General features: G+C 40.4%; 1 protein-coding gene across 5 annotated transcripts in view; it reads right to left on the reverse strand.

The window, feature by feature from the left end:
- Disp1 (dispatched RND transporter family member 1) overlaps window positions 1-27,034 on the reverse strand; it is a 199,022-nt gene that overhangs the window by 54,278 nt on the left and 117,710 nt on the right. The window contains exon 1 of one of the 5 annotated variants that reach the window (XM_004653237.2): window positions 7,591-7,692. The exons of the other annotated variants lie outside the window; for them this stretch is intronic. The gene's annotated coding sequence lies outside the window, so the exon portion shown is untranslated. Of the gene's footprint in view, window positions 1-7,590; window positions 7,693-27,034 lie in introns of those variants that run through there. 5 annotated transcript variants of the gene reach the window in all.

The raw sequence follows: 27,034 nt of genomic DNA on the forward strand, positions 1-27,034 counted from the left end.
ACAAACGCATTTTAAGTGTGTTAAGCAAAGTTTATGGCAGCTACTTGGAATTGGAAACCAGAACTTCTAGCCTGGCCAAAAACCTGCCAAGTTAAAATCAAGTGTATTGCAGAAGAGAATACGTAGACCATCCCAATCACCACGGTGGCCTAGTGGAGCCGTCCCTGTCCATAACAAAGAGGACACGCAGCTGAAGGAACGCTGTCTTTACCACCTTCCACAGTTACAACAGCACACCGAAGCACTTGCACGCGCACGAGCTCACTCCCTAACAGACTTCAGAGAAACAGCTGTGGCTCTCTGCCTCACCAGACTCAAATGCTAAAGAATAGGCAGCTAACACTGTGTCACCAACAGAATTCTGTTATGTAGCCAATCGCCTTGTTCAGAAGTGGGGTTCCCAGAGCACTAGAGTAAAATATAAACACTGGTCCAGTGCTTAAAGACACAAAGACGCCCCCTGCCCAGGGATGACATAGTTAAAATGCAGATTCTGATGCCTTCAACAACATGACCATGCCATGGGTCCCTGGTACACACTTCTCAAGGCAGGGCAACTCTGCAAACTAGGCTGGGAGCTCAGAAGAGAATCAGGCAATCACGCCTAAGTAGTGGCAACAGAAAGCAGGAAGAACAAACAAGTGGGGAAATGATAATGGGTGGTAGGGCAATAAGTAACAACCTGTAACAGGCATTCTAACTGACCATCAAGTTTAATCACAGCTTACATCACAACTCCCAAACTGCACTGTGCTTGAAATTGATAGGACTGCAATCTTTTTGTACAACTCATCTATATGGACTTAAATACCCTGCCTTGTTAACTCTTGTATCTGGAGATAGTTTTTGTCCAGATATGAGAAGATAGGACCATAAAGAGACTTCAAATCTTTTGTTTTTTTTCCAGGTCAGGTATAAAAGCACTTTGGGAAGCATTTGTATCCATTATTTACCAAACCTGTTTTAACAGGAAATGATTCTCCTAAAATTGCTTGATCTTATCCTAAAATGATGGCCTATCTTTTGATCACTGCTACCTAGTTGGTCTATTATTATTTAGTATTGAGGCCAGAGAAATCAACAGCATCTCCGGATTCCAAGAGGCACTGATGAAAAACTAGCTGCATTGGGCACTTCTGCAGGGACTACTGAACTGAGCAGGTTAGACCACAGCCAGGTTTTGTCTCCAGGAATAGCTTTTCTTCAGAAAGCCCTGTTGAAAATGGTTGTTTTTAAAATCACTTCACTATGTCGAGCACTTTCTCAAAATGCCTCTCTGCAGGCATTTTAACCCACTACGGAAAACACTGAGGGCCAACAATATTCAAGCAGCATCCACATCACCTGACTGGGATTCCATAGCAGTGTAATTCTAAAGGCAATGCTTTCCACCACCTCCAGATGACACTAGCTCAAAGCCAAGTTCCACAAACATTTATAAAATCACTAGAGACTACTGATATAAAGTCTGTCTGAAGTTCCACATGAAGGAAAACAGCTTCTGATTCCAGTATTTCCTGATAGTTCTTTTTTAAAATCACAGTTCTGCATTCAAGAGTACTAGAGATAGATTTCACTCAATTACTGAGGTGATGTCAAGCTACATACTGTATTATGCAAAGTGGAAAAGGCCAGGCAATGGATTGATCCTTGCTGAAATATAGTACTTACTTAATTTTAAAATACAATAACCATAATCTGCCAAGAAAACCTGCATATTTAACTCAAAAGCCAATCAGTGACCAGGGCTAAACAGGGTGCATTGTATGGAGGAGGTCTCTTTTGAGACAGATGGTGTTCTCTTATTGTTGAGTTCATGAACTTTCTACTGTTCAACTCTCTTTCAAGAAGAACACATAAAATATCTCTGTCCAACTACTTACATTTTATAAACTGCAAAACACTATACAAAAATAAAGTATCATTGTTGCTATTATTCTCTATAAGCATAAGCTGCAGTAAGTTGGAAGCCATTTTCCAAAAACAAGCACTTGCTTTTGGAGATCTGTTTCCACTAACATCCATTCTATAGAGATTTCATCAATACCTAACTGGTATTGGTATGCTTTTTCCCACACTGTGAAAATATAACATAACTGAACCTTAGGAGCCCTGAAGGGATTATAATTCTTTTAAGATGAGAACTTGTTGTTTCATTATTAACTGTATATTATTTTTATTTTATTTATTTATTTTAGAGAGAGAGAGAGAGATAAAATTGGCCCACCAGGCCCTCAGCTGCTGAAACCAAACTCCAGACGCTTGTGCCACCTAGTGGGCATGTGTGACCTTGCACTTGCCTCATCTTTGTGCATCTGGCTAACATGGGATCTGGAGAGAACATGGGTCCTTAGGATTTGCAGGCAAGTACCTTAACCATAATTCATCTCTCCAGCCCAACTTTATATTAGTAAGTAGGTAGTTTCATGTATGAAAATCAACACCATCTTAAAAAAAAGAAATACACAATTTTACTATAATAATCTCTTTCAATATGACTATGTATGTAAAGATATCAAAAAGGACAAATCATGTTACTCACTGCAAGGTAAAGTCATTCCACATTTAAAAGAAAAACTATACACGATGATCTCCAGGAAGACAGCACCGTGTATGTATCACAGCAAATCTGAACAAGCCGAATCTGGAGAGCAGCGTCATTGCTGGACGTGAGTCAGGTGAAGAAGCACCTACACGTGTCGGGCTACGTGAGCAACAGGACTGCAGGTTACAGAAACACCAACCTGCTGTCTCATTTTGCTTTATAGCCAGTGTGCCTTGTGTGGCAGTATGACTTAGGGAGGGACATGGGTGTAATATCCAATGTATCATTATCGGTCTGGGATGAGAGCTGTCCATCGCCCTCCTCATTTAGCAAAAACACTTATCTTTCTAAGTCCCTACTTCAAGGGCAGTATCACTCTACTGTGGTTATTAAAGCACAGCTCAAGAGCTTTATTCCTGGCCCCTCCACAGAAATGATCACTTCATGGACTACCTACCACTGCTCCAACCTGTGAGTGTTGTATCCATTCACATCAATGACAGACTTCTTTCTTCTTGCAACTTGTATTTCAGATGAGTCTAAATTCCATTAAGCTGTAATAATTATTTTTGACCCAAAATCTGAAGAACTAGGCTAATGTGTATAACCAAAAGAATATAAAATAAAGCTAGAGAAACTTTCTAACTCAGAAACAGCAAACAACTGCCACTAAAAGGAAGCAAATATGCCAGTCTTCTTGTAAGTAGTTAACTATGGAATCCCCAAATCAGCCAAGACATTGATTTAGACTGTAAGTCTTAAAGGGAGCACAATACATACAACAAATATTCACAAAATTACAAATCTATTACAACAGTTTCAATCTTAGCTACATATTAGAACCACTTTGGAGACTATACACACACACATACATAAATAAATACATTAATTCATTAAAAAAAAGAGAGAGAAACAGGCCTCTGGCCAGTGGTTCTGATTTAATTCTTATTGCAATGGTGTGTAGAGCAGTCATTTTTTAAGAGCTCCCCATGTTATTCTAATGTGCAGCCAAGGCTGAGAGCCACTGACCTATACTTTATTATAGCTAATTCTCATCAGTTTTTAAAAGGATCTAGCTGTCACTCAAAATATTCACCATTCAGACAGTATTGCGTGAGACACAAAATGCTGCTACATATTAAAATCATAGGAACATGCACTTTGTGACATTCTTCTCACCTCCTTATTGTCTTTGACAGTGAAGGGGGGCTTCCTCTACAGTACCTATATTGGAAGTGGGGGGCAAGGACACAGGGAGGTGAAAGCTTCAGTAAGACATGAGCTTGAGTGAAGCAAGTGCACAGAATGCATGCAAAACAGGGTGAGGAAATGGGAAACAAGTTGTCCCACAGCCTCAATTACCTGTGGATCTTCTGAAGGCTGTTTAAGAAATAGTTAATTTGACTAAAAAGTTTATTTAAAGTTTGTCGCTAACATATGGTCAGTTTCTCCATTAAAGCCTCACATCCTCTAGTAGAAGGGCATATTCATGACAGCTTCATGCCAGGAAAAGGGAAAAAAGTTCTGGTTGTATTTTAAGCATCTTAAATTTCTAAGTCTAGGGCTAAGCCTGATCTCTGGCCTTATAGTCCCACCTAGTAAGAATCACAAAATGAACTGGTCATAGCCAGAACCCTGGAGATATTCTGGGTCTGTCTTTAAGTCATAGATTTCATCTGGAAGTATTTTGCCTCAACTAAACTCACAAAATGGGAAGCTTTACAGCTAAGCAATCTGTCTGTATCACTCCAGGTCTTTCCTCAGGAGATGCAGGATCACATTACTGGGCTTAACTAATTTTGTTAAACAGATCACAAGCATACCTAATGACAACACATGATGTTCAATATTTCACACATCTCAAAACCTCAAAACTTGGCAGCTCAAAGGAAAATCGCACCACAGAGGTTAGTCAAATAAGAAAATTTTCCTTTCACTTATAGTGAGGCTAAAGAATGTGAATTTTAAAAATGTCTCTCATTAAGCCAAGATCAGCCATGAGCATTAAAAGTTGTTTGATTGAAATGGTGGTGTTTTAATACACTTACAATTATCTAACCTTTTCCCACAAATGTTAAGTATCTCATACCATTCCCCACTCCCTGCTGATTTGTGAACTCTGAGAAGTAGCAAATCAAATTTCTTATAGCACCTTCCCAAATGGGCGCTTCCCTCCTTGCAGAGCCCAGCCACTAATGCCTCAAGGGTGCCTTTCAGTCTGCCGAGCAACTTGGGGACCATCAGTCAAGGTACTTGTATGAAACACTCTTAATGGCATCCTTTGATCACAGGACTCTGAGATTTGCTTTAAGCTTAGAAAAACATTGAATTTATAAAGGCTTTTTTAAGACTTCAATTTGATTAGCAAATTAACTTTCAGTAAAAGCTTGAGTATAATTTTTCATGAATATCTTTCTATTCCTTAAATTATCACTGCAAATTCTTCTGTATTTTGTTATGAGTGTCCTTGTGTGTTATCAGATAAACTTTAGTTGCATTTACTGTTGATTTGGGATTCTTGCTTATAAAAGTAATGAAGCCACATTTTTCAATTAAATGAGAATATAACTTTATTTAGTAATTATATAAAAATCACCTACTATGCTCCGTTGTTGAGTATTTTACTTATAATCTAAATATGTGAGCTAGATCGGCCTCTTTAACAGTTATTAAAATAAGAGAACAGAAATTAAGACTGAAAGAACAAAGCACCACTGTATTCCCCAAAGCTAGCTTTTCTAATTTATACACACACACACACACACACACACGTGCATCAATAGTCCCATCCAAAAGACACAGCCTAAGTAGTTCATTTGTCTTGATCTTAAACAAGTCAGTTTTATTTCCCATGTTACCATATGATCAGGAACTGCAGCTATATAAAAATAAATGTCCAATGTATGTCAAGGCCATCTAACACATATATTTGAGTTTTTATGATCACACTGTGAAAATGCTCAGATCCAATCCCAGAACTTAAAAGCAGTAAGAAAAGTAGGAAAAGAACTAGGGAATAACAAACACTGAAAAGCACACTTTTCCAAAAACTTTCAAAAAGGGTCATTGGTTCAATAAAAGCTACCAAAACAGGAGAAATTAAGAGTTAAGTGTTGGGGGGTAGGGGTGGAGAGATGGCTTAGCAGTTAAGGCATTTGCCTGAGAAGCTTAAGGACCCCAGTTCAATTCCCCAGGACCCATATAAGCCAGATGCACAAGGGAGCACGTGCATCTGGAGTTCATGCGCAGTGGCTGGAGGCCCTGGTGCACTCATTCTCTCCCCCTCCCTTTCAAATAAATAGATAAAATTTAAATAAAAAACAGTTAAGTGTTGAGTGAACCAATTTTATAATACAGATCACTTTCCATACTGGAGCAAGGTCACCATGTATTTTCTAAGTGGCACTATTAGGGCAATGATTTCAGACTCCTAAGCTTTTTTTTTTAAAGAATTTTTTTAATTTTATTTATTTATTTATTTGAGAGCGACAGACACAGAGAGAAAGACAGATAGAGGGATAGAGAGAGAATGGGCGCGCCAGGGCTTCCAGCCTCTGCAAACGAACTCCAGACGCGTGCGCCCCCTTGTGCATCTGGCTAACGTGGGACCTGGGGAACTGAGCCTTGAACCGGGGTCCTTAGGCTTCACAGGCAAGCGCTTAACCGCTAAGCCATCTCTCCAGCCCCAGACTCCTAAGCTTTAAGCACACATTATTTTAATAATCAATGCATGTAGTTCATGCTCGTAACTCTGAATATCAGATCTGTGATGTCTGCCATAGGAAGTATGGTAGTCAACATGAAAACAACTCTGCCTTGTTTTATGTATGAAAACAAAACTTCCAAATGACATTTCCAATATTCAATATTTTGATAGGAAAGCCTCCTACCTAACATAGTCAAATGAAGATGCAAAACTAAAACAATAAATGAGGTACATAAATTATTCCAACATTTTAAAAACCAGAAATGTGTCAGCAGACATTAAAACCATGAGAAGTAGCAAATATATGCTGTGTGTGAGAACAATCATCAGTTGTCCAGTGATTTCCCAGCCATCAAAGGGCCTGGAGTGCTCTTAATTACAAATAATGTGACCTAAAACAATTCTGTCATGGGTAAAGGGCAGATTTCATCCTTATTCCAACATGAATACTTATTTGATAAAGAAAATTTTGAGCAAATGATAAAGTGTGTTCTTTCTTGCACTCTCACCAGAGAAAGGTATGTCTGCTCAGCTGGTGATAGGGATGAGATATTTCCATTTTTACTAAATGTTTCTGTTTAGTTTTCTTAAATATACATTTTATTATCATCAAGTCAGCTTGCATTTTTCACATAAGTTATCCCTTCTTATTTGAACAAATCAATATTATAAATGCATGCTGTTCATAATTCAATCCAACCTTAATGCAGCTACCTTTGCCACAACTACAATGCATGCAATGCATGCAATGCATGATACATTCAATCAGCTCAGACATCGCTCAAAGAGGCACCAACCTGTACATCTGCAATCAACGTTGATGACATTGAAGCATGCCACTGAAGCTTAGTTCCTAAGCGGGTATCTCCATCAAACTACTAGTAGGTTATAATAGGTTAGAAGATACTAATTTACTATTTTCTTAAAATTAAGATATTTAATCATAAACGTGATTAAAGGGATTCCTAGGGTTCCACAACTATTTTAACTGGCCATGGTAGAGGATGTATTTTCTTTTTTTCTCATTTAGATAATGGTTAAACATCTCAAAAATATAAAACATACTACTTTAAATTTGAGGGATTTTTTCAGCCTCACAAAGAAAGCACATTTTAATAAAATTAACAGCTGACCTTACTCTACTGTGCTAGACTATAAATTCAAATACACTTCACAAGATTTTAATACATTAAAATGCTGTTCTGGGTGTACATGATAAACAAAAACAATGAGCTAGAATATTAAATGTGATTGTACAAACTAAGTTCAGTTTAGAAAAAAAATTCTTCCAAAATAATCAATGCACATCTAGAGAAGCAAGAACCAACACATTAATTACCTTTCTGCTCCAAGAGGAAACTTGCCGGCTCAGTTGGGTGTGCAGAAGCCTGCGGCGTCGGCGGCTGCTGGAGCCGCTGCTGGAGCCGCGGCAGGAAGGGCGCCCAGCAGCTCGGCTGGGCAGGAGCCGCAGCTGAGTGACAGGCACATGCAGACTGCTTGAGTCAGGCCCAGAAGGGGTTGGAACTTCGGTGTTTACTCTGGGCTCTGCGATAGGACAGGAGAGTTTTTCTACTACTTAACCCCTTGGGGCAAAGTCTTAATAATGGTAACAGCTGGCACAGAGAGCAGAGGGGCTTGATCTGAGCACGAGGTCAGCCAGCCAGGATATGAAGGTGACATGTAATTTCTAGCCTTTTCCTGCTTCTACAGAGAAATTGCAACAAGGGCTGTTTTTAGTTACAACTTCCTTTGATCTTATGGATTTAAGGTTACTTAGTAGATTAAAGCCATGTTGGCTGATATTATTTGCTTGCTTAGTCTAACTTAAGTGTTACACATTCAGTTTTCTAACACACCGGGCTACTACATTTAAACTAACACAAATAAACACCAACCCTGTTTATCTCCAAGTTCCGGGCATTTTCTATCCTTTCACAAAGGGCTTTCTCTTCTAGAAAGTCCAGTTTTAAAAGAGGCAGAGTCTTGTTCTCAAAGACTCTTAGACAAAGCAGTACTAAGCGTTTTTCTTCAGTTTTCCTAAACAACATTAATAGTTTGTTAAATGAACTCAACACTGCTTATATAAATAAATAGATGACCCTAATGATGCCAATATTTAAGATCCTATTTAAAAACCTCATATATACCTACAAACAAATGCTTTATATTTACAAATGAGTTCCTTTATCAAGTGACAATTTATTGGAACCATGAAATCTTATTCAGGCCTTCAGTAACAGAAAACTATAAACAAGTCCATCAGGATAAGCTGATCAATTACGTGAAGATTGTACTTTCAGAGTTTTCCAAAGCACAGCCAAAAGAAAAAGTTTAATTGGACTTCATCAAAATAAAAATCTTTTGTCTATCAAAGAATATTATCAAAACAGTGAAAAACAGAATGGGAGAAAATGTTCTGAAATCATATACCTGTGTTCTATCCAGATCTGTTAAAAGAAAATTCCTGAGGCTCAACAATAGACAATCTAAGTTTAAAAAAAGGCCAAGTTTTTTAAAAGACATTTCTCCAGACACATGCAAGGAGCCAATACTAACACCATTACTGAGTTAATGAAATTGAAATTAAGGCCACAACAAAACAGATAGCAGTTCACATCTTTGAAGATGGCCATAACAAGAAAGAAAACAAACAAAACCCCCAGAAAACATAGAGTTTTTCTGTATTTCTGTATTTTCTTGACAAGAAAGCACAAGAGCACAGAGAAACAACTCTTACACACTGACCGTGGGACAACAAAACAAACATGGAATTTCCATGTGACCCAACAATTCCACTCTCAGGTACAGTTGAGGTTTCTGATTTCTAGACCCTGCTTGTGTGAGTTTGCCTATTTGCTCTAATTTATTTGTAACCCCCCAAATTCTTGTGACATGTTCACGTGTTCACAGTCACTCAGACATGCTAATGCGGTGAAACATGTGAGGTGCTGACATGTGTGTTCCCCACAGAGGTCACACGAGGATGCTCTCACGTCTGGCTCTGACTATAAACATGGGTCTCGTTGGCAGCCTATTTAGTGGCCATGGTGCTTCTGCTAGTGTTTCTATTGTTGACACAGCCTGCAAGTGTGGAGCTGAAGTGCTGCCTAGCACATTATAGCGAGAAAGCTGTGATGGACTTTGCAGAGAAAAGCACACATATGAAATAAACTTTGTTCAGTTGGGAGTTACAGGGCTGTTAGACATGAAGCCTGATGCGACGGTATCAACAATATATAGGAAAGACCAGCGTCTTCAAACAGAAGCACACACCAAACCACCAAACCCAGTTATGATTACTTAATGAAAATGCTGGGACCCTGGACTCACAGGAATATAATGCTACATTTCTCTTAGAAGAAATGATTCAGTACTCTCAGTAGTCAGTAATGGTTTGCAGTGACTTTGTGGATATACCCATCAGTAATAATGAGAACTGATATACCCAAAAGACTGAGAACATGTTCACACAGAACCTCGTACATGAAGAATATGCAGAGAAGAGCTGTAACAGCCAACAAGCAAGCACAAACTGCATGGCCCATCAACACACAATAACATGAGGTGTATCCTGCACATGCAACATGACTCAGTCATAAAGACACAGAAGTGCTAGTCCTGCGATATCATGGATAACCTGGAAACATGACGCTAGGTGAGAAAGCTAGAAACAATAGGCTACATACTGATGATTTCATTAAAATGAAACATACAGAACAGGCAAATCCTCAGAGACAAAAGATGTGTCAAGTGTCACCATGAGCAAGGGCTGGGGGTGGGGACAGCGAATGACTGCTAACAGGTGTGGAGCTTCTCTGTGAGGGATGAAAATGTTCCAGAACTAGACAGTAGTCATGGTTACTTAATTTTCTGAATACACTGAAAGCCACTGAGTTATGTACTTTAAAATAGTGAGATTTGGGGCATTTTAATTATGTCTCAATAAAAAAATCAGAAAGATATAGAATTCTAGCTACGAGGCCAGTGGATCTCAGTCACAGCACTGGGCACACCATCAGATTCCCATGCTAATGGTTTGGGGTGGGGGCTTGAGGATCTGCTTTTCTATTAAGTCCTCAAGCAATGCTGGGCTAGTGGTCTGGGCCCACATTTTTAAGAAGTGCTATGTTAGAGATAATGTCTGGCTCCTTATGAGCAGGAAAGATGTCTTCATTTCTCTATCTCCTAAATTCACCTCAAACAGAGCAGAAAGGACTGACAAGGAGAAATATTTATTTAAGAAAATATATTAGTTAGTCCCCCAAATCATAAGGAATACTGATTTCATATCCTATATGTGTCAAACACTGTAATATCTAAAAATACCCAAAAAAGGACTAAATTAAAAATGAAGGTATTTTAACACTGCTTGATCATTTGAACAGTTAATGCCATTTCATTGTGCTTAACCTGAGGGAAAAAAAGAAAGAAAACAAAAGCTCTCAAGCTGTGGATCCCACACAAGACCTAAGCAGCTCCTTAAACTAGTGCCATAAACAGCCAAGGCCCAGCTCTCAAGCCAGTGCGTGAATGGTTATTTGCATTGTCAGCAAAAGGACAATCTATACATCTGTTACAGTCAGGTTCACATTGCTGGCACAAATCACCTGACCAAGAGCAGCTTTTTGGAAAAAAGAAAGTTTATTTTTGCCTACAGACTTGAGGGGATGCTCCACAACGGCAGGGAAAACAATGGCATGAGCAGAGAGGGTGGACATCACCCCCTGGCCAACATAAGGTAGACAACAGGAACAGGAGAGTGTGCCAAACACTAGCAAGGGGGATCTGGCTATCACACCCATAAGTGCCCCCTCCCCCCACCAATACACCACCTCCTGGAGGCATTAATTCCCAAATCTCCATCAACTGGGAACCTAGCATTCAGAATACCTAAGTTTATGGGAGACACCTGAATCAAACCACCACATTCCACCCTGGCCCCCATAAATTGATATCCATACATGATATAAAATACAATGTAATCAGTCCAACTTTAAGAATCCCCATGGATTTTATCAATCCTAATGATGTTCAAACATTCCCATAGTCCATGGTCTTTTAACTGAGCCATAATACCAAAAAATCCCCCCCCCCAAAAAAAAACAATAGCACAGAATAAACACACTGCAAAAGATGGCACTAGGCATAGCAAAGAAATATTCAGCCAATACAAGATTTAAAACAACCAGGGCAAACATCAAACTCTGTAGCTTCAAGTCCAACAACTCTAGCCAGTGACAAATCTCCAATTCCGATAATTCTAACCAGCAACAAGTCAATGGAGTTCCAATTCCGCCCCTCCAGCTAGGATACTCATGGTTCTAGAAAACTTCATCAGGCTGGCAGCTCTCCTTAGCAGTCATTTCTTGGTCCAGGCATCTCCACTGGGTCTCCACTGCAACCCACAGTTCACCCTCATGGCCCCATTGGGTCTCCATGTAGGCATCCAGCAAACCTGCTACACATTGCCCATGGACGTTTCCAAAACACATGCAAATTCAGTGATCCTCTCTTTCCTGCATTTCTTATATTCCAGAATTCCAGAAAGGGTGATAATTTGTTAATCCAAGGGGGAATGAAGCAGACTTTGAAGAAGAGTACACTCCTTGAGCATTCAGAGCCCTTCAAGAGTCTACATTCTTTCTGTTGTCCCAGGGCAGGTCAGCTGGCCCAATCTCCATGGTTGTAATCTCTTAATTGTAGCTGAATGGGTAGCAGTTCACCCAAAGAATTCATCTTTTCTGTGCCATATCCCTCTGCTCACACCAGTCCATTTCTGTGCAGTGCAACCCTGTACAACTTCTCAGGACACGAGCATAAAAGCAAGCCTCTCACACACACTGCTTATAGTCTAGTCCAAGCAAAACTCTTTCTCACCCTCATAAGCCAAACCTCATAGTTCATAGTTCTTACTGCATTTAGGTCGTTCAACTCTGAACAGAATAGTCCATCAAGCTATACTTACAGCACTGCAAGGTGTCTCTTAGGCCAAGATTTCAAGTCCTTCCACATAGCTCTTAAAATTCAGCTCCAAAAGGCCAAAGCCACACACAGCTAGGTGTCTAGCAGCAATCCCACTCCTCTGGTATCAACTATTACTGTTGTAGTCAGGTTCCCAGTGCTGGCAGAAATCACCCAACCACAAGCAGCTTGTGGGGGAAAAAAGGGTTTATTTTGGCTTACAGACCCTATGGGAAGTTCCATGATGGCAGGGGGAAATGATGGCATGAGCAGAGGATGGACACCAACCTCTGGCCAACATAAGGTGGACAACAGCAACAGAAGTGTGCCAAACACTAGCAAGGAGGAGCTGGCTATAACACCCATAAGCCCATCCCTATCAAAACACTCCCTCCAGGAGGCGTTAATTCCTAACTCTCCATCAGCTGGGAACCTAGCATTCAGAACACCTAAGCTTATGGGGGACACTGAATCAAACCACAACAACATCTGACCTATTTAAAATTTTGAGGTCCATATACAAATGGACAAGTAACAGTACAGTATTCTGTTATTATCACACGGCATACAGGACTATTTTATTCTTAAAAATCATGATGGGAGGTGGCTGGAAAGATGACTTAACAGTTAAGGTGCTTGCCTGCAAAGCCAATAACTTGGGTTCAATTCCCCAGGATGTATGCAAACCAGATGTACAAGATGACACATGCATCTGGAGTTCGTTTTCAGTGGCTGAAGGCCCTGGCGCGCCCATTCTCTCCCCCCACCATCTCAAGTAAATAAAATCATGATTTTATTTGCAATCCCTTTAGTATGTTTCGCAACACATTATTCAGAGTAAAAGAAGACTAGTGACTTATAAAAATCAAATATTCTCTGAAAATAATATCCTACTTTTTCAATTGTAGAGGTTAGCTACCTTCATTTTGGGGAAGACAAAGAGTATGTGGAAGACAAGGTTGGCTGAGAGGCACACGTGGTACTCTGCATTAGGTACTCATACCATCACCGTGACAAAATTCCCAACAAAAGCAACTTAAGGAAGTAAGGATTTATTTGGGCTCAGTTTGAGGGTGTAGTCAGGTCCTCATTGCTGGGATGCACATCCAAACTGAACACAGTTTATGGAGGAAGGTTTATTCCAAGCTCACAGATGGGAGGGGGAAGTGGAGGAAGAAGCTGCCTCCATGCATCAAAGCAGAGACAGCCACAGAGCCCGTGGAAGCCAGCACGAACGCACAGCAAGCGGTGGGGACCCCACCAACGCTCAGACTTCTCTCTCACACTTTCAGATCTGCCCCCAACACACCGTAGGGCTAGACCCCAGGTCCACTCCCAGTGACGCCTCCTCTAGCCAGGTGGCTGGAGACCCAAGTTACACGCCTTAGTAAAGCACCTGAGTCTCTGGGAGGCTACATTCCAGCTACCCCAGAGGACATAGCTCGTCACAGCAGGAAAAGCAAGGCTATCAGAGAACAAGGCAGAGAAAGAAGTAACACTGCTCCCTGGCTTGCTTTCTCATTGTTATGCAGACTGGGAGCCCAGCTCATGAAATGAGATCCACACTTAGTACGGGGTAGTCCCACCTCAGCCCAATCCAGGAACATCCTCACAGACATGCCCACTGGCTTGTCTCCTTGGTAATTCTAGATCCTGTCAAGTTGACAATCAGTATTAATCATCACAGTACTTTTTAAAAAGCAGAAGAGATCTTTCACATTTTTTGGATGGGCTGATTCCTAGGTATTTAATGGGTTTAGTAAGTATTGTCTATGGACTTTTTCCTTGATTTCTTTCTCCGTGAGTTCATTATTGGTGTCTAAGAAGGCTACTGATTTTTGTGTGATTTTGTAAGCTGCAACTTTACTGAAATGATTTGTTCACTCTAAGAGTTATGTAGATTCTATTAGCTCTTTTAAGAACAGAATCATATCATCTACCAAAAAAGGGGGGAGGGGAAAGTTTGGCTTCTTCCTTTCCTATTTTTAATCCCTTTTATGTCTTCTTCTTGTCTTACTGTTCTTGCTAGGATGTCAAGCATAATACTGAGTAAAAGTGAACATTGTTATCTCATTCCTATTTTTAAAGGAAATGATTCCAGTTTTGTTTTGATTAGTATAATGTTGGCCACAGGTTTGTCATACATGGTCTTTATCATTTTGAGGCATTTCCATCTTTTCTAGTATTTTCAAGGACTTTTATCATGAAGCTATGCTGACTTTGTCAAATGTCTTTTCTACATCGAGATGATCATGTGATTTCTACCTTTAAGTGCTTCTTTTATTTTTATTTTTATTTTTTAAATTTATTTGAGAGCGACAGACACAGAGAGAAAGACAGATAGAGGGAGAGAGAGAGAATGGGCGCACCAGGGCTTCCAGCCTCTGCAAACGAACTCCAGACGCATGCGCCTCCTTGTGCATCTGGCTAACGTGGGACCTGAGGAACTGAGCCTCAAACCGGGGTCCTTAGGCTTCACAGGCAAGCGCTTAACCACTAAGCCATCTCTCCAGCCCTTCTTTTATTCTTTTAAAGTAAATACCTAGGCAAAAACCTAACCAAAAATGAGAAAGATCCCTACAGTGAAAACTGTAAGATACACACACACCCAAAACACACTACATAATGGAAATACCTTTCATGCTCCTGGAATGGCACAATTAACATTGTGAAAATGACTACACTAACAAGAGTAATCTACAGATTCAATTAACTTCCACCAAAATTCCAATGAGGTTCTTTACCAAGTTAGAAAAAAAAACAAACAAACCATGAATTCAAATGGAACCACAGAAGTCTACAAGCAGTCAAAGCAATTCTGAAGGGAAATAACGCAGCTGGAGGCATCACAGGAAGACCTCACACCATGCTGCACAGTAACAGTGCTAAAGACAGGATGGCACTGGACCAAAGCAGACATGTAGAACCATGAACGAACAGAATAGAAGACATGGAAGTAAATGCACACTACCTTGGCCATCTAATTTCTGACAAATGAGCCAAAAATATCTAGGGAACAAAAGAGAGCTTATTCAACAAATAGTGCTGACAAAAGTGGTTATTCATCTGCAGCTAAATGAAACTAGACCCATATCTCTCTCCCTTTACAACTATCAAGTCAAAGTGAATAAAAAAACCTACATTTAAAACCAGAAACACAGGAAGTACTAGAGGAAAATAGGGAACATTCTCTAGGATATAGGCACAAGAAAGTACTTTCTGACCAGCAGTCTGTTAGCACAGGAAATAGTTCCAATAACAAACAAATGGCATTATATAAAATTAAAGTTTCTGCACAGCAAAACAAACCAATCACAAAACAAACTCTTCAACTGTACTTCAGACAGGGGACTGATAACCAGAGTTTACAAAGAACTGCAAAAATTAAATACCAAAAATATAAATCTATCAATTACCAAATAGGCTAATGAAATGAACAGAGTGCACAAAAGAAGAAATCCAAATGGCCAATACACACTTTAAAAAAATGTCCAACATCCTTAGTTAGCCAGCAGGAAAATACAAATCAAAACAACTATGAGATAACATCTTACCCTAGTCAGAATGGCTATCATCAAGAAAAAAATACAACAAATGCTGAGGATGTGGGAAAAGAGGATCAATCTCTCATCCACTGCTGGTGAGAGTGCAAATTAGTACAGCTGTCATAAAATCAGGATGAAGGCATTGTAAAAAGAAATGGATATCTTATAGGTACTGGCTATACCACTCCTGGGTGTATACCCTAAGGACTGTACACTCTATGATAAAGATATTTCACATCCTTGTTTATTGTGGTTCTATTTACAACAGCTATAAACTGGATCAGCCAAGATACCTATTGACAGATGAATGGATAAAGACAATGTGGTGTACATTCACAATGGAATGCTATGAAATTTTTAGGAAAATGGATGGATTGGTAAAGAATCATATTAATTGAAGTGATTCAAACTCAAAGACCAAAACCACATGTTCTCTCTGAAATGTAGGTCTTAGCATGTAATGTAAGATGTGTAAACATATATGTACATGTGTGTATAATGTAAACATATATATATGTGTGTATATATACATATGGCAAATGTGAAGTAAACCTGTAAAGAGAGAACTGTCATCAGCAGTGACGATAAGCAGAGGAGCTAGGAGAGAGGGGAGGGAGGACATCTGGATACATGTGACACAGGGAAAGGGAGGGAAACTGGAGGAAAGAGGGAGGGGAGTAACCATGAGCTACATGTACTCACCAGTGATCCTGTATGCTCTGATGGACATGATCATATCAAATTGTATGTGATAATATCAGAATAAATAGTAACTAAATCTGTGTACAAACTTTAAAAAATGGAACAAAAATAAATAAATAAAAATCAAGAGAAAAATGCTCATTAACATGTCCTCTCCCACCTGAGCCTAGGTCAAAATGTAATTCCAGATTATGTTCTACTTATTGACATCAGAAGTCTGCCACCTTTTTTCTCAGTATTACCAGTAAAAGGATAACTTGTAAGTAGCTGGGGTCTAAGGCAGGCAGCAAACAAAGCCCCAGTGTCTTTCTTTCTGCAATAGAGGCAAGCCAACAGGTTAGCAGTCTAGAGGAACTGGCTTAGGAAAACTTGCTATCACAGTGTCTGAACTGAACTGTTTCTGGAATACAGACAAAGTAAGCAGACTAAGACCAGGACGCAATGTTACTCCAGCCCAGACAAGACAGGGAACCATGACAGATCTGGAAACCCAGTCTCAACTCTCTCCCCAACTCACTAGCTCTATCTACAAAATCAAATATTAGAAAGATGATTTCACAGGTCCTCAATTCAGTTTTTATGAATTTGGAGGTCACTATAAATAGAGTTAAGCCCAGTTTTGCTATTCAAACTGGATTGCTTCAGACTATGCACTCAAGGTTGTGTTATTAGATACAGAGCAAAGACCATATTAAGGGAAATTGTAACAGAACCAAAATAATCATGGATGCTGTAATCCTTTCCATGGTTTTAGAAACATGTATCAGTCTTACATACTGTGATGATCTGATACCTGACACCTTTTAATCTTACGGCTTCTTTCTTATCTCATTTCCTATCGGAAATTCTATCTTCAAAGTCTGTAGAATGAAAACGGTTCTGCCTTGCTTATCTACACCTGACACTAAGAAACCTGCTCTTCACCTTCGAAGGACCTGCAGCAGCTCCAGTCTATGCACGCGTTCTCATGCTCTACTTGGTCAGCAGTGATTCACCACCATGCTAGCCTTGCAAGGTCTCCCGTGAACATGCATCCATGTCCCTAAACTGAACGGCGTAGCCAGCGCGTCCATCAGAGCACACGGGATCACTCATGAGTACACGTAACTCATGGTTACTGAACTGAACAGCGTAGCCAGCGCGTCCATCAGAGCACACGGGATCACTCATGAGTACACGTAACTCATGGTAACTGAACTGAATAGTGCAGCCAGCGCGTCTATCAGAGCACACAGGATCAATGATGAGTACATGTAACTCATGGTAACTGAACTGAACGGCGTAGCTAGCACGTCCATCAGAGCACACAGCATTGCTGTTCTTTACTATTATGTTTCTGTTCCTCTCCCTTCCTTCCCAAGTCTATCTTTACCTTTTCCTCTTTCTCTGCTTCTTTTAAAAGTCTTTACAAAAAAAAAAAAATTATGTAACTTTCTCCTAGTGTAAGTGTAGCAGACAGGTTCAGGTCACTGAGATGAACTTCCAAACCAGGCACAGTTCTGAGGGGAATTTAATTTATCTGAAACTCACAGGTCCAGGGGAAGCTCCATAATGGCAGAAGCTGGCCCCCTTTCACAGGCCGGAGCAGAGAGAGAAACCAACTCCATCACCAGCACAAGCAAACACACTTCAGAAACTCCAGGCAGAATTCAGGCACTTCCCATATATTTACATTGGAATTCCAGATCCACTTCTACCACATCTTATATAAAATATTATTATTTTGTACTATCACAAGAACAAATTTCCTTCAGTGAGCCATTACAAGTAATAGTCTATAAAGTTTTTGTTATATTCCTGATTCATTCCATTATAGTAAATCTAATTTCTGTGATAAAATATTGTGGAAATAAATGAATCTGAGAAATTTTGACTTTAATTCCTCCTTGGCTTGATTTGGCAAAAGAAACAGGAAATCATATGTATTTTATCAATAACACAAAAAGCATTTTGGTCATGCAGAATGAAATTCACTTAATATTAATCCATGAGCTATCAAAAATTTTTATAAGAGATCAGAAACTGGAGCCTCTATTTTAAAGCAAAAAGCAGACACCAAGAGTTTTTAGAAAAGAGGTGGTCTTTTATTTTTCTTTAGAGGGAGAAAATGCTAAAAAAAACAAAAAAAGAAAGAAAGAAAGAAAAAAAAGGCAGAAATTCTAGTTCCCCTTAACCAAGCCAAAAAATTACTGTTAAAAACCTTTTTAGCTAGGTGTGGTGGCACATGCTTGTAATCCAAGCATTTGTCAGGGAGAGGAAGGACTGTAAGGAGTTCAAGGTCATTCTCATCTACCTTAGCAAGTAGAATCAGAAGTCAGCCTGAGTTATGAGAGACCCTGTTGCAAAACAAACCCCACCTTTTTAATTTTTTGTTTATTTTTATTTATTTTTATTTGAGAGCTACAGAGAGAGAGAAAAGCAGAGACAGAGAGAGAGAATGGGCATGCCAGGGCTCCAGCCACAGCTAGGGAATTCCAGATGCATGTGCCACCTTGTGCATCTGGCTTACGTGGGTCCCTGGGAATGGAGCTTCGAACCAAGGTCCTTAGGGCTTCACAGGCAAGCGCTTAACCGCTAAGCCATCTCTCCAGCCCCAATCCCCACCTTTGTAAATATGAAAAGCACCTTATAGAGCTCCATTTATTCCATGTTCAACACTGGAACTGGGTGGACATTTGTCTTTAGCAAAAATCTTCCTGTCACACAAGGCACAGTATTGAGTGTTAGTGGAGAAGAGAAGGCTCAGATCTGATAGTTTTGTATTAAATCAAGTCAAATGCTTCAGCCATGAGAAAACAAGGAGGCTGCAGAGAGACCATCTTAAAATACAATATCGTAATGCACAAGGGTTCAAAACAGCACGATCTATCACAGGCTCTGGAGAGCTTCCAAAATATTTGGTTTGCAATGTAAGATTTCTAAATGTGATATTTTACTTTACAATAGAAGCTTTTGGCAAGAGATCTATTGCTAAAATGAAGACCAATATATATTTAATCTAACTAGAAAATTCTCTCAATGATTTTAGTTTTGTTACCAAATGTTAAATTAAATTTAAATTAATGCAGAGTGCATACATTAAGAGGGATTGTTACTAATAAACTGAAATATCTTAAGTCAGACTAGATATTTATGAAAAAGTTACAATTATTTTATGTCATGAAGTCAAAATATACAAAGTTAATTTCCCAAAAGTCATACTTTTTAGGAAACTAAATATCACCTGCATACAAATGGCAGTCATCACTGCTGAAGGCTTAGAGTAAGTCATACTGTCAACATTACATTCTCTGATATGAAATGAAGTTGTAGTATGGAAAAGGGCAAATAAAACTTAAATTCCCTTTATTTATTTATATTTTTGTAGCATATGGCAGTATTATTCTTGGCAAGGAGCAGCCATGCGCTACGCCAACCCCAGGACAAAGGCAAGGGGGTGTGGCTCAAGTGCCGAGGGAGCCACTGCATATGCGGAAGCGCGCGCACTAGCTGCTCGAAGTTCAAATACTCCGTAGGTTATACTGTGTCTGGCTTCAGGAACTTACTGATATGAGATAAACTTCTGTGAGGTGACTATAAAGAGATAATATAAGGATATTCATGTCAGAATTAAAGAATATGAAAAATTCACAGATATCCCAGTGAGGCAGTGGTGTTAGACTCAACATGTACGCCAGGCTGAAAGAAAACATTTATGAATGGAATGTGTATCAGAAACCCGAAATGATTCCTAGAAGATAAAAGGGACCTTAATATATAAGAACGTAGCAAAGCTGCTTTAAGAACACTGACATGGGCCTGTGGCATGCCAGTTAGTCCAACTCTAAGCTGTCCAGGAGTCTGAGGCAGAGGGATCACTTAAGTTTAGGAAGTCAAAGCCAGCCTGCATAGCAAAGTAAGAATGCATCTCAAAAAATACACCCCCACAAAACAAAACACAGAAACAAAACCACATGATGACTCTTCTGCTCTACAGCTAGGAGCTTCTAGACCAAGGCAGCTGCCACGTGCACTGCAAGCCCTCAGTCACAGCCGTCCGAGAGCCGCCGGCCTGTGAGGCTGTCCGGATGTTTCTCTGGGTGTGCAGTGCACTAGGTCCAGGCTGCAAGGGTGACAAGGCAACTAAGCCAACCCCCAGGTGTGATGTGTTCGGCCACACTAGGGCTTCCCCCAAAGACTTGGGGTATCATCGGGGCCAGAAAGAACTTGCATAAGATACCTTAACAGTCTCAGGATAGAAAATGCCCCACATTTCTTTGTTAACCTAGCCCAGGTACTAACTAGGACTGCAATACATCTGAGTACAGGAGAAAATAAGGTAAGTTCAAAACACTTCTATTCCTTAATAAACTCAAAAGCCTTATAATGAACATGACGGAGCACACAGGTAACAAGCATGGGCACTGACTCAGCAAAGAAATGCCAAAGGAAATGGGCATTCTGGCTTGATTATAAAACAGTAGCAACAAAAATAAGCTTAAACAAGTGCTGATAGCAAGAAAGTACTTAACTTACTAGGCACGTATTAGAGCTCTGAGTTATGTTAGCAACAGGATACACCAAAATGATCTTTGCCTTAAAAACAAGTAACAAAAACCAGAGAAGAGATATTTATCACCACACTCTTGGTAATCTTGTTCAGCATCAACTGACACTCTGTAAAGGCCAAATTACTGGAAATGTCTTACACTGTAAGAATGAAAGATGAAAGCACATGAGAAGCCACAAAAATATAACCAGTAAACTCTGCTTTGCTCCAAACTTAAGACGTCTGTCTTCTGGCTCATTGCATGGGACTGTTTTCTGGATATTTCAGCCACTGACCCAGAATTCCTGACTGCTCTATTGAATATCCTTAATGCATTCATAGTCCTTATGTATTACCTAGTCGGCACAGCCTCAGCCACGGTCAAGGAACGGCATGCATAGGCCCTGCCATTCCTGTGGGACATTAGGCAATCAGCACTCATTCCTCTGCCAAGGGTGAAGCCTTGCTAATGCACAGCCACACCCTGCTGGCTTTGCAAGGAATCAAGTCCAGCACCAAGATCAAGCTCAGATTCCTTACAGAGGAACGAGTGAAATGGTCACAAGTCCCTAAGTCTTCAGTTTGTATAAAACTAAAATGTACCTTTTACTTACGTCAAAGAGTCACACTTTCTGAAAACATCTGCTATTCCCAATCTCTGATTACATGTGCTACATAGCACCCATCATTTTGACAATACCTTATATTCACTGTCTTAGCCATCTCTCCGTCTTTGTAACAAATCTTTGAGATAATTAAGGAGAGATTTAAATGTAAGGGGAAGAAGATATATTTTGGTTCACAGTCTTGAAAACGCCAGCCCATGGTCAATTCTGGGCCTCTGCTGAGGGAGACCACCACAGTGGGAGCACACAACAAAAGTGCTGACCCGACAGCCGGGGAGCAAAAGAGGAACAGGAAAGAACCTCGTGTCCCCTTCAAGGCACGCCTCCAGTGACCTGGGGACCCCGCACAAGGCTGCACTCCTTTAGAGCTTCCACCGCCTCTTGAAGGCACAAGCCAGGGACCAAGTCTGAGAAAGATCAACCTTGGGGGGCACTTCACTTCCCAGTTACTGTTAGCAGTTACTTCTGATACTAATTCACTGACCAAAGCTATCCAGAGGCGCTCGCCACTGCAGCTGAACTAAGATTCACGAAAACCAAGGGTATGCTCAGCCTTTGTTACTGTGACCTGTTAAAGACAGAGTTTATGAATGCTCTCATTACATTTCTGATGGAGATGTGGCTTGATATTCATGATTTAATGTCTGTTCTCACAATGATAAATGACTGTGCCCCTTTCAACAGGATAAGAGAAAAGAACGGTGAAGAGAAGAATAAAAGAACAGCTAAAGAAAAGCACCTATTCCCAGCACATGCTGTTGCTTCTTCCAAGAGCATTTTCATCTTGATACAGAAAAAGAAAGTCCTAAAACACTAAAACACACCTTTGTGTCTCTAAAGAATCAGTTTTAAGATACAGTGTTGCTTATTTTTATAAACATTAATAGAGCAATTTTTTATACAGGATCTATGTAGCCTATTCTAGCATTAAAGTTGTCATCCTCCTGTCTCAGCATCCAAAATATTGGAATTAAAAGCACACACTACCAAAAAAAAAAAAAAAGAACAGCTAAAATCTTGATCTTGTTTCTGAAAACAAAGTCCCTTGAACTGTTCTAGAGAAAATATACAAGTCATAATAATGCACAGACCTCACGAGGTCACAGAAAACACTCTTTTCTGACCCAACTTTAAAGCACAAAATTAAAATTTGGTGTACATTTTGAAGGCACTTAAATTTGTATAGTTATGCATGCATGACTTTTTTTTAAGGGAGGAGGAGAGGTAGAAGAGGGGAGGGGAGGAAAAGGGGAAGGGGAAGAGGAGGGGAGGGAAGGGGAGGGAAGGAAGAAGAGGAGGAAAAGGAGGAAGAGAAGGAGAAGAGAGAATGGGCATGCCAGGGCCTCTAGTCCTGCAAATGAACTCCAGATGCATGTGCCACATTGTCCATCTGGCTCATGTAGGTCTTGGGGAAATTAAACCTGAGTCCTTTGGCTTTGCAGGCAAGTGTTTTAACTACTAAGCTATCTCTCCAGCCACAAATTTGTTTTTGATTATGAAAATTAAACTTTTCAGTTTAGTGTTCCAAAGTGCTGTGTTTTTTTTTTTCTCATTTTTGAGGGGAAAGACCTCACTCTAGCCCAGGCTGACCTGGAATTCATTATGTAGTCTCAGGCTGGCTTTGAACTCACAGCAATCCTATTTCTACCTCCCTAGTGCTGGAATTAAAGGAGTGCAACACCATGCCAGTATCAAAGTTCTTTTCAAAAACTTAATGCTTGGTCTTTGCAATCAAGGCTAACTATAAATAGGGGACAAGAGATTTTAAACAACCTAAAGATTTTAAGCATTTGCCATCAAAGAAAGCTTGGGTAAGAAAAACAAATTATATATGCAGACCTTCCTGTTTTATTTGTTTAGAATATATTTGAAAAAGATGAAGTTGGCTGGAGAGATGGCTTAGTGGTTAAGGTGCTTGCCTGCGAAGCCTAAGGACTCATGATTGACTCTCCAGGTCCAACATAAACAAGATGCACAGTGGTACAAGCATGCAATGTCACACATGTGCACAAGGGGGCACACGCATCTGGAGTTTGATTGCAGTGCCTGGAGGTCCTGGTATGCCAATTCTCCCCAACCCCCTTAAAAAAAAAAAAGGCGGGCTGGAGAGATGGCTTAGCGGTTAAGCGCTTGCCTGTGAAGCCTAAGGACCCCGGTTCGAGGCTCGGTTCCCCAGGTCCCACGTTAGCCAGATGCACAAGGGGGCACATGCGTCTGGAGTTCGTTTGCAGAGGCTGGAAGCCCTGGCGTGCCCATTTTCTCTCTCTCCCTCTATCTGTCTTTCTCTCTGTATCTGTCGCTCCAAATAAATAAATAAATAAATGAAATTTAAAAACAAAAAGGCCAGTGTGTTGGGCTTGCCTCAAAAAAACAAAGATGAAGTAGTCTTATTCTCAACAACAAATTTTGGGGGAAAAGAACAGAGACTTTGAATAAACATTGGCAGAGAAACAAGAAATTTTAGGTTTAAAATTTTATAAAAGCTATTTCAAGACTCACTCCCTCTCTCCCTGTTTCCTCCTCTCTCTTGGGCTGGAAAGCAACCCCAGGGCCTTGCGGAGGTTAGGCAAGTTCTCTGACACTAAGCTACAGCTCAAGTCAAATACTTTATTTTTGTCTACTCCTTACTGAGTGTTCAATGCTTGCTAATAATGTGCGGCTACTTTTTAAAGACCAACACAGGCAAAGCAGAGAAAAAAAGAAAAGATGTCTGTGAAGGATAACATCTTATCACTAACTAAGCAAATAAAAGGATGATTACAAAGAAATAGAACTTGAGTACTTTTAGAACTTTATGAATCAACTTCTTTTACAAATAAACTTACCTTGGAAGCTCCTATTTTATAGGATGTGGTCTAGCAGCTACATCTCCTCCCACTTACAATGTAAGCTAATGCTCTGCTACACAGACGCTAATCATGCGAGTATGAAGAACAAGACTCCACTATTTGCTTCATTCTTTCATAGCCTATAAAAATTCAGTGGTAGAATTTCACATTGAAACATTCCATTGGGAAACCTTTAAGAGAATACAACTAAGCACCAAGTACCAACAAAGCAGGGTGCAGGCATGCTTCTTATGTCCAGCAAATCTACGTAATGCACTAAGTTCCAGTCACTATTTTTTCTCTGCATTCCAAGAGTTTAAACAATTACAAGATTTTTTTCAAGTACAGGTTGTTTTTGCTTTATTGTCCCTGCTATGAGTATCCAGTCACACAGGCTGAGAGCCATGCCAATCTCCCAACCTCAGATCTCACACGCTACATGGAACTGCCCTTTACCCCCACCCCCACGACATTACCTCCAGTACCCAGCTAAGAAAGCATGTCCCTATTGCCCTGCTATTTTTTTCTAGCTCACATTCTTTAGTGAAACCTCAAATAACCAAATAAGTTCAACAAAAGTTTACTGAAGCTTAAGGATACAGTGTGTTTTCCTGTTGCTTTTTTGTGCTATTAAGCCGGGAAAATAAATTAAAGTCAAAAGGGAAGCAATTGATTAATTCATGAGTCACTCCACATAATTAACCTCCAAGAAAGAGCTCAATATATGAGGGAACTAGGCACACAGGAAGAGAGGACAGAGTAATGAGGAAAGGAAATAATAGTCAACACATGGTAAAGAGAACAAATGTGCAAAAGACACATCAAAACACTGAGGAGAGGGCTGGAGAGATGGCTTAGAGGTTAAAATGCTTGCCTGCAAAGCCAAAGGACCCAGGTTCAATTCCCCAGGACCCATATAAGCCAGATGTATGTGCTGCACCCATTTGGAGTTCATTTGCAACAGCTGGAGACCCTGACATACCCCTTCATATTCTCTTTCTCTCTCTGCCTCTTCCTCTCTCTTTCAAATATTGAATAAATAAATAAAATGCTAAATAGGGCTAGGGAGATGGCTCAGTGGTTAAAGGTGCTTGCATGCAAAGCCTACTAGCCCAGGTTCAATTCCCCAGTATCCACATAAAGCCAGGTGCACAACATGGCATGTATCTGGAGTTCTTTTGCAGTAAGTAGCAAGAGGCCCTGGCACACCAATTCTCATTTTTGCTCTCTCATAACTAACTAAATGTTTTGTAAAATGTAAAGAAATACAGATGTAAATCAGAAGGTAAAGCAACTTGAGGGAGAGCAGGAAAGCGAGGAAGAGGACAAGTCAGCTCTCTAAGGCGGGCAAACTGAAAGGAAAAGCCGGCACTGTAGCTGTCATTTAGCACAGAGCAGTGCTCTAGCATCTATACCAATTGATATCAGGAGGAAAACACAACTGGGGAAAATTTCAAAAGCAAAACTTCCCTCCTCCTGTGCAAGCGCACACCTGTAAGCCCAGCACACAGGAAGCTGGCGCGGCCATCCTGCGCTAAGGAGCGAGGCCGTGCCTCTGAACACATGAAGTCTTGCTGCAAATTGTGGTTCTTCCTCAAGCTACAACTTTGACGGGACTTGAATCCAGGGTCTAGAGAATGTTACTTTCCCCAAACCTAAATCCGGCCGCTACTTTACAACTTTCATTCATTTGTGCAGTATTTATGGAGTACCCGCTACACATTAAGCACTGTTCTGTGAAAAATAAAGTCAAAATCTTTCAAAATTAACCTTAAATCAATTGCAAATATCTCATGATTCTGTATCCATCTTTACAATTAACTTATTTAAATAAGAAAAATACTGATTCATACCCCCCCCACTGCCAAAAGCACACTGAACTAGCTTTTCCTTGAATGAAAACAGGTATGTAGCCAGGCATGGTGGCACACTCCTTTAATCCTAGCGCTTGGGAGGCAGAGATAGGAGGATCGCCGTGAGTTCAAGGCCACCCTGAGACTCCATAGTGAATTCCAGGTCAGCCTGGGCTAGAGTGAGACCCTACCTCGAAAACAAATTAATTTCCATCTCAGAAAGCTCTGAAGAGTTAGGGCAGAACAACGGTGCCATCTTCCATGTGGGACACATCTGCAGCATCTTCCTCTCATGTTGTCCTTTTTTTTGAGGCAAGCCCAACAGACCTGGCCTTTTTTATTCCAAAAAAATTTTAACTTTTGTTAATTTATTTAAGAGCAACAGAGAGAGAAAGAGGCAGATAGATAGAGAGAATGGGTGTGCCAGGACCTCCAGCCACTGCAAACGAGCTCCAGACACATGCGACCCCTCGGGCATCTGGCTTACATGGGTCCTGGGGAATCGAGCCTCAAACGGGGGTACTTAGGCTTCACAGGCAAGTGCTTAACTACTAAGCCATCTCTCCAGCCCTTTTTTTTTTTTAATGTGAGAGAACCAGAGAAAGAGACAGAGACATTTGGTGTGCCAGGGCCTCTAGCCACTGCAATCAAACTTCAGACATGTGCGCCACCTTGTGCACATGTACAATCTTGCACACCTACATCACCTTGTGTATCTGGCTTATGTGGGACCTGGAGAG

The sequence above is a fragment of the Jaculus jaculus genome, chromosome 1 (assembly GCF_020740685.1).
Source record: "Jaculus jaculus isolate mJacJac1 chromosome 1, mJacJac1.mat.Y.cur, whole genome shotgun sequence".
Classification (NCBI taxonomy): Eukaryota; Metazoa; Chordata; class Mammalia; order Rodentia; family Dipodidae; genus Jaculus; species Jaculus jaculus.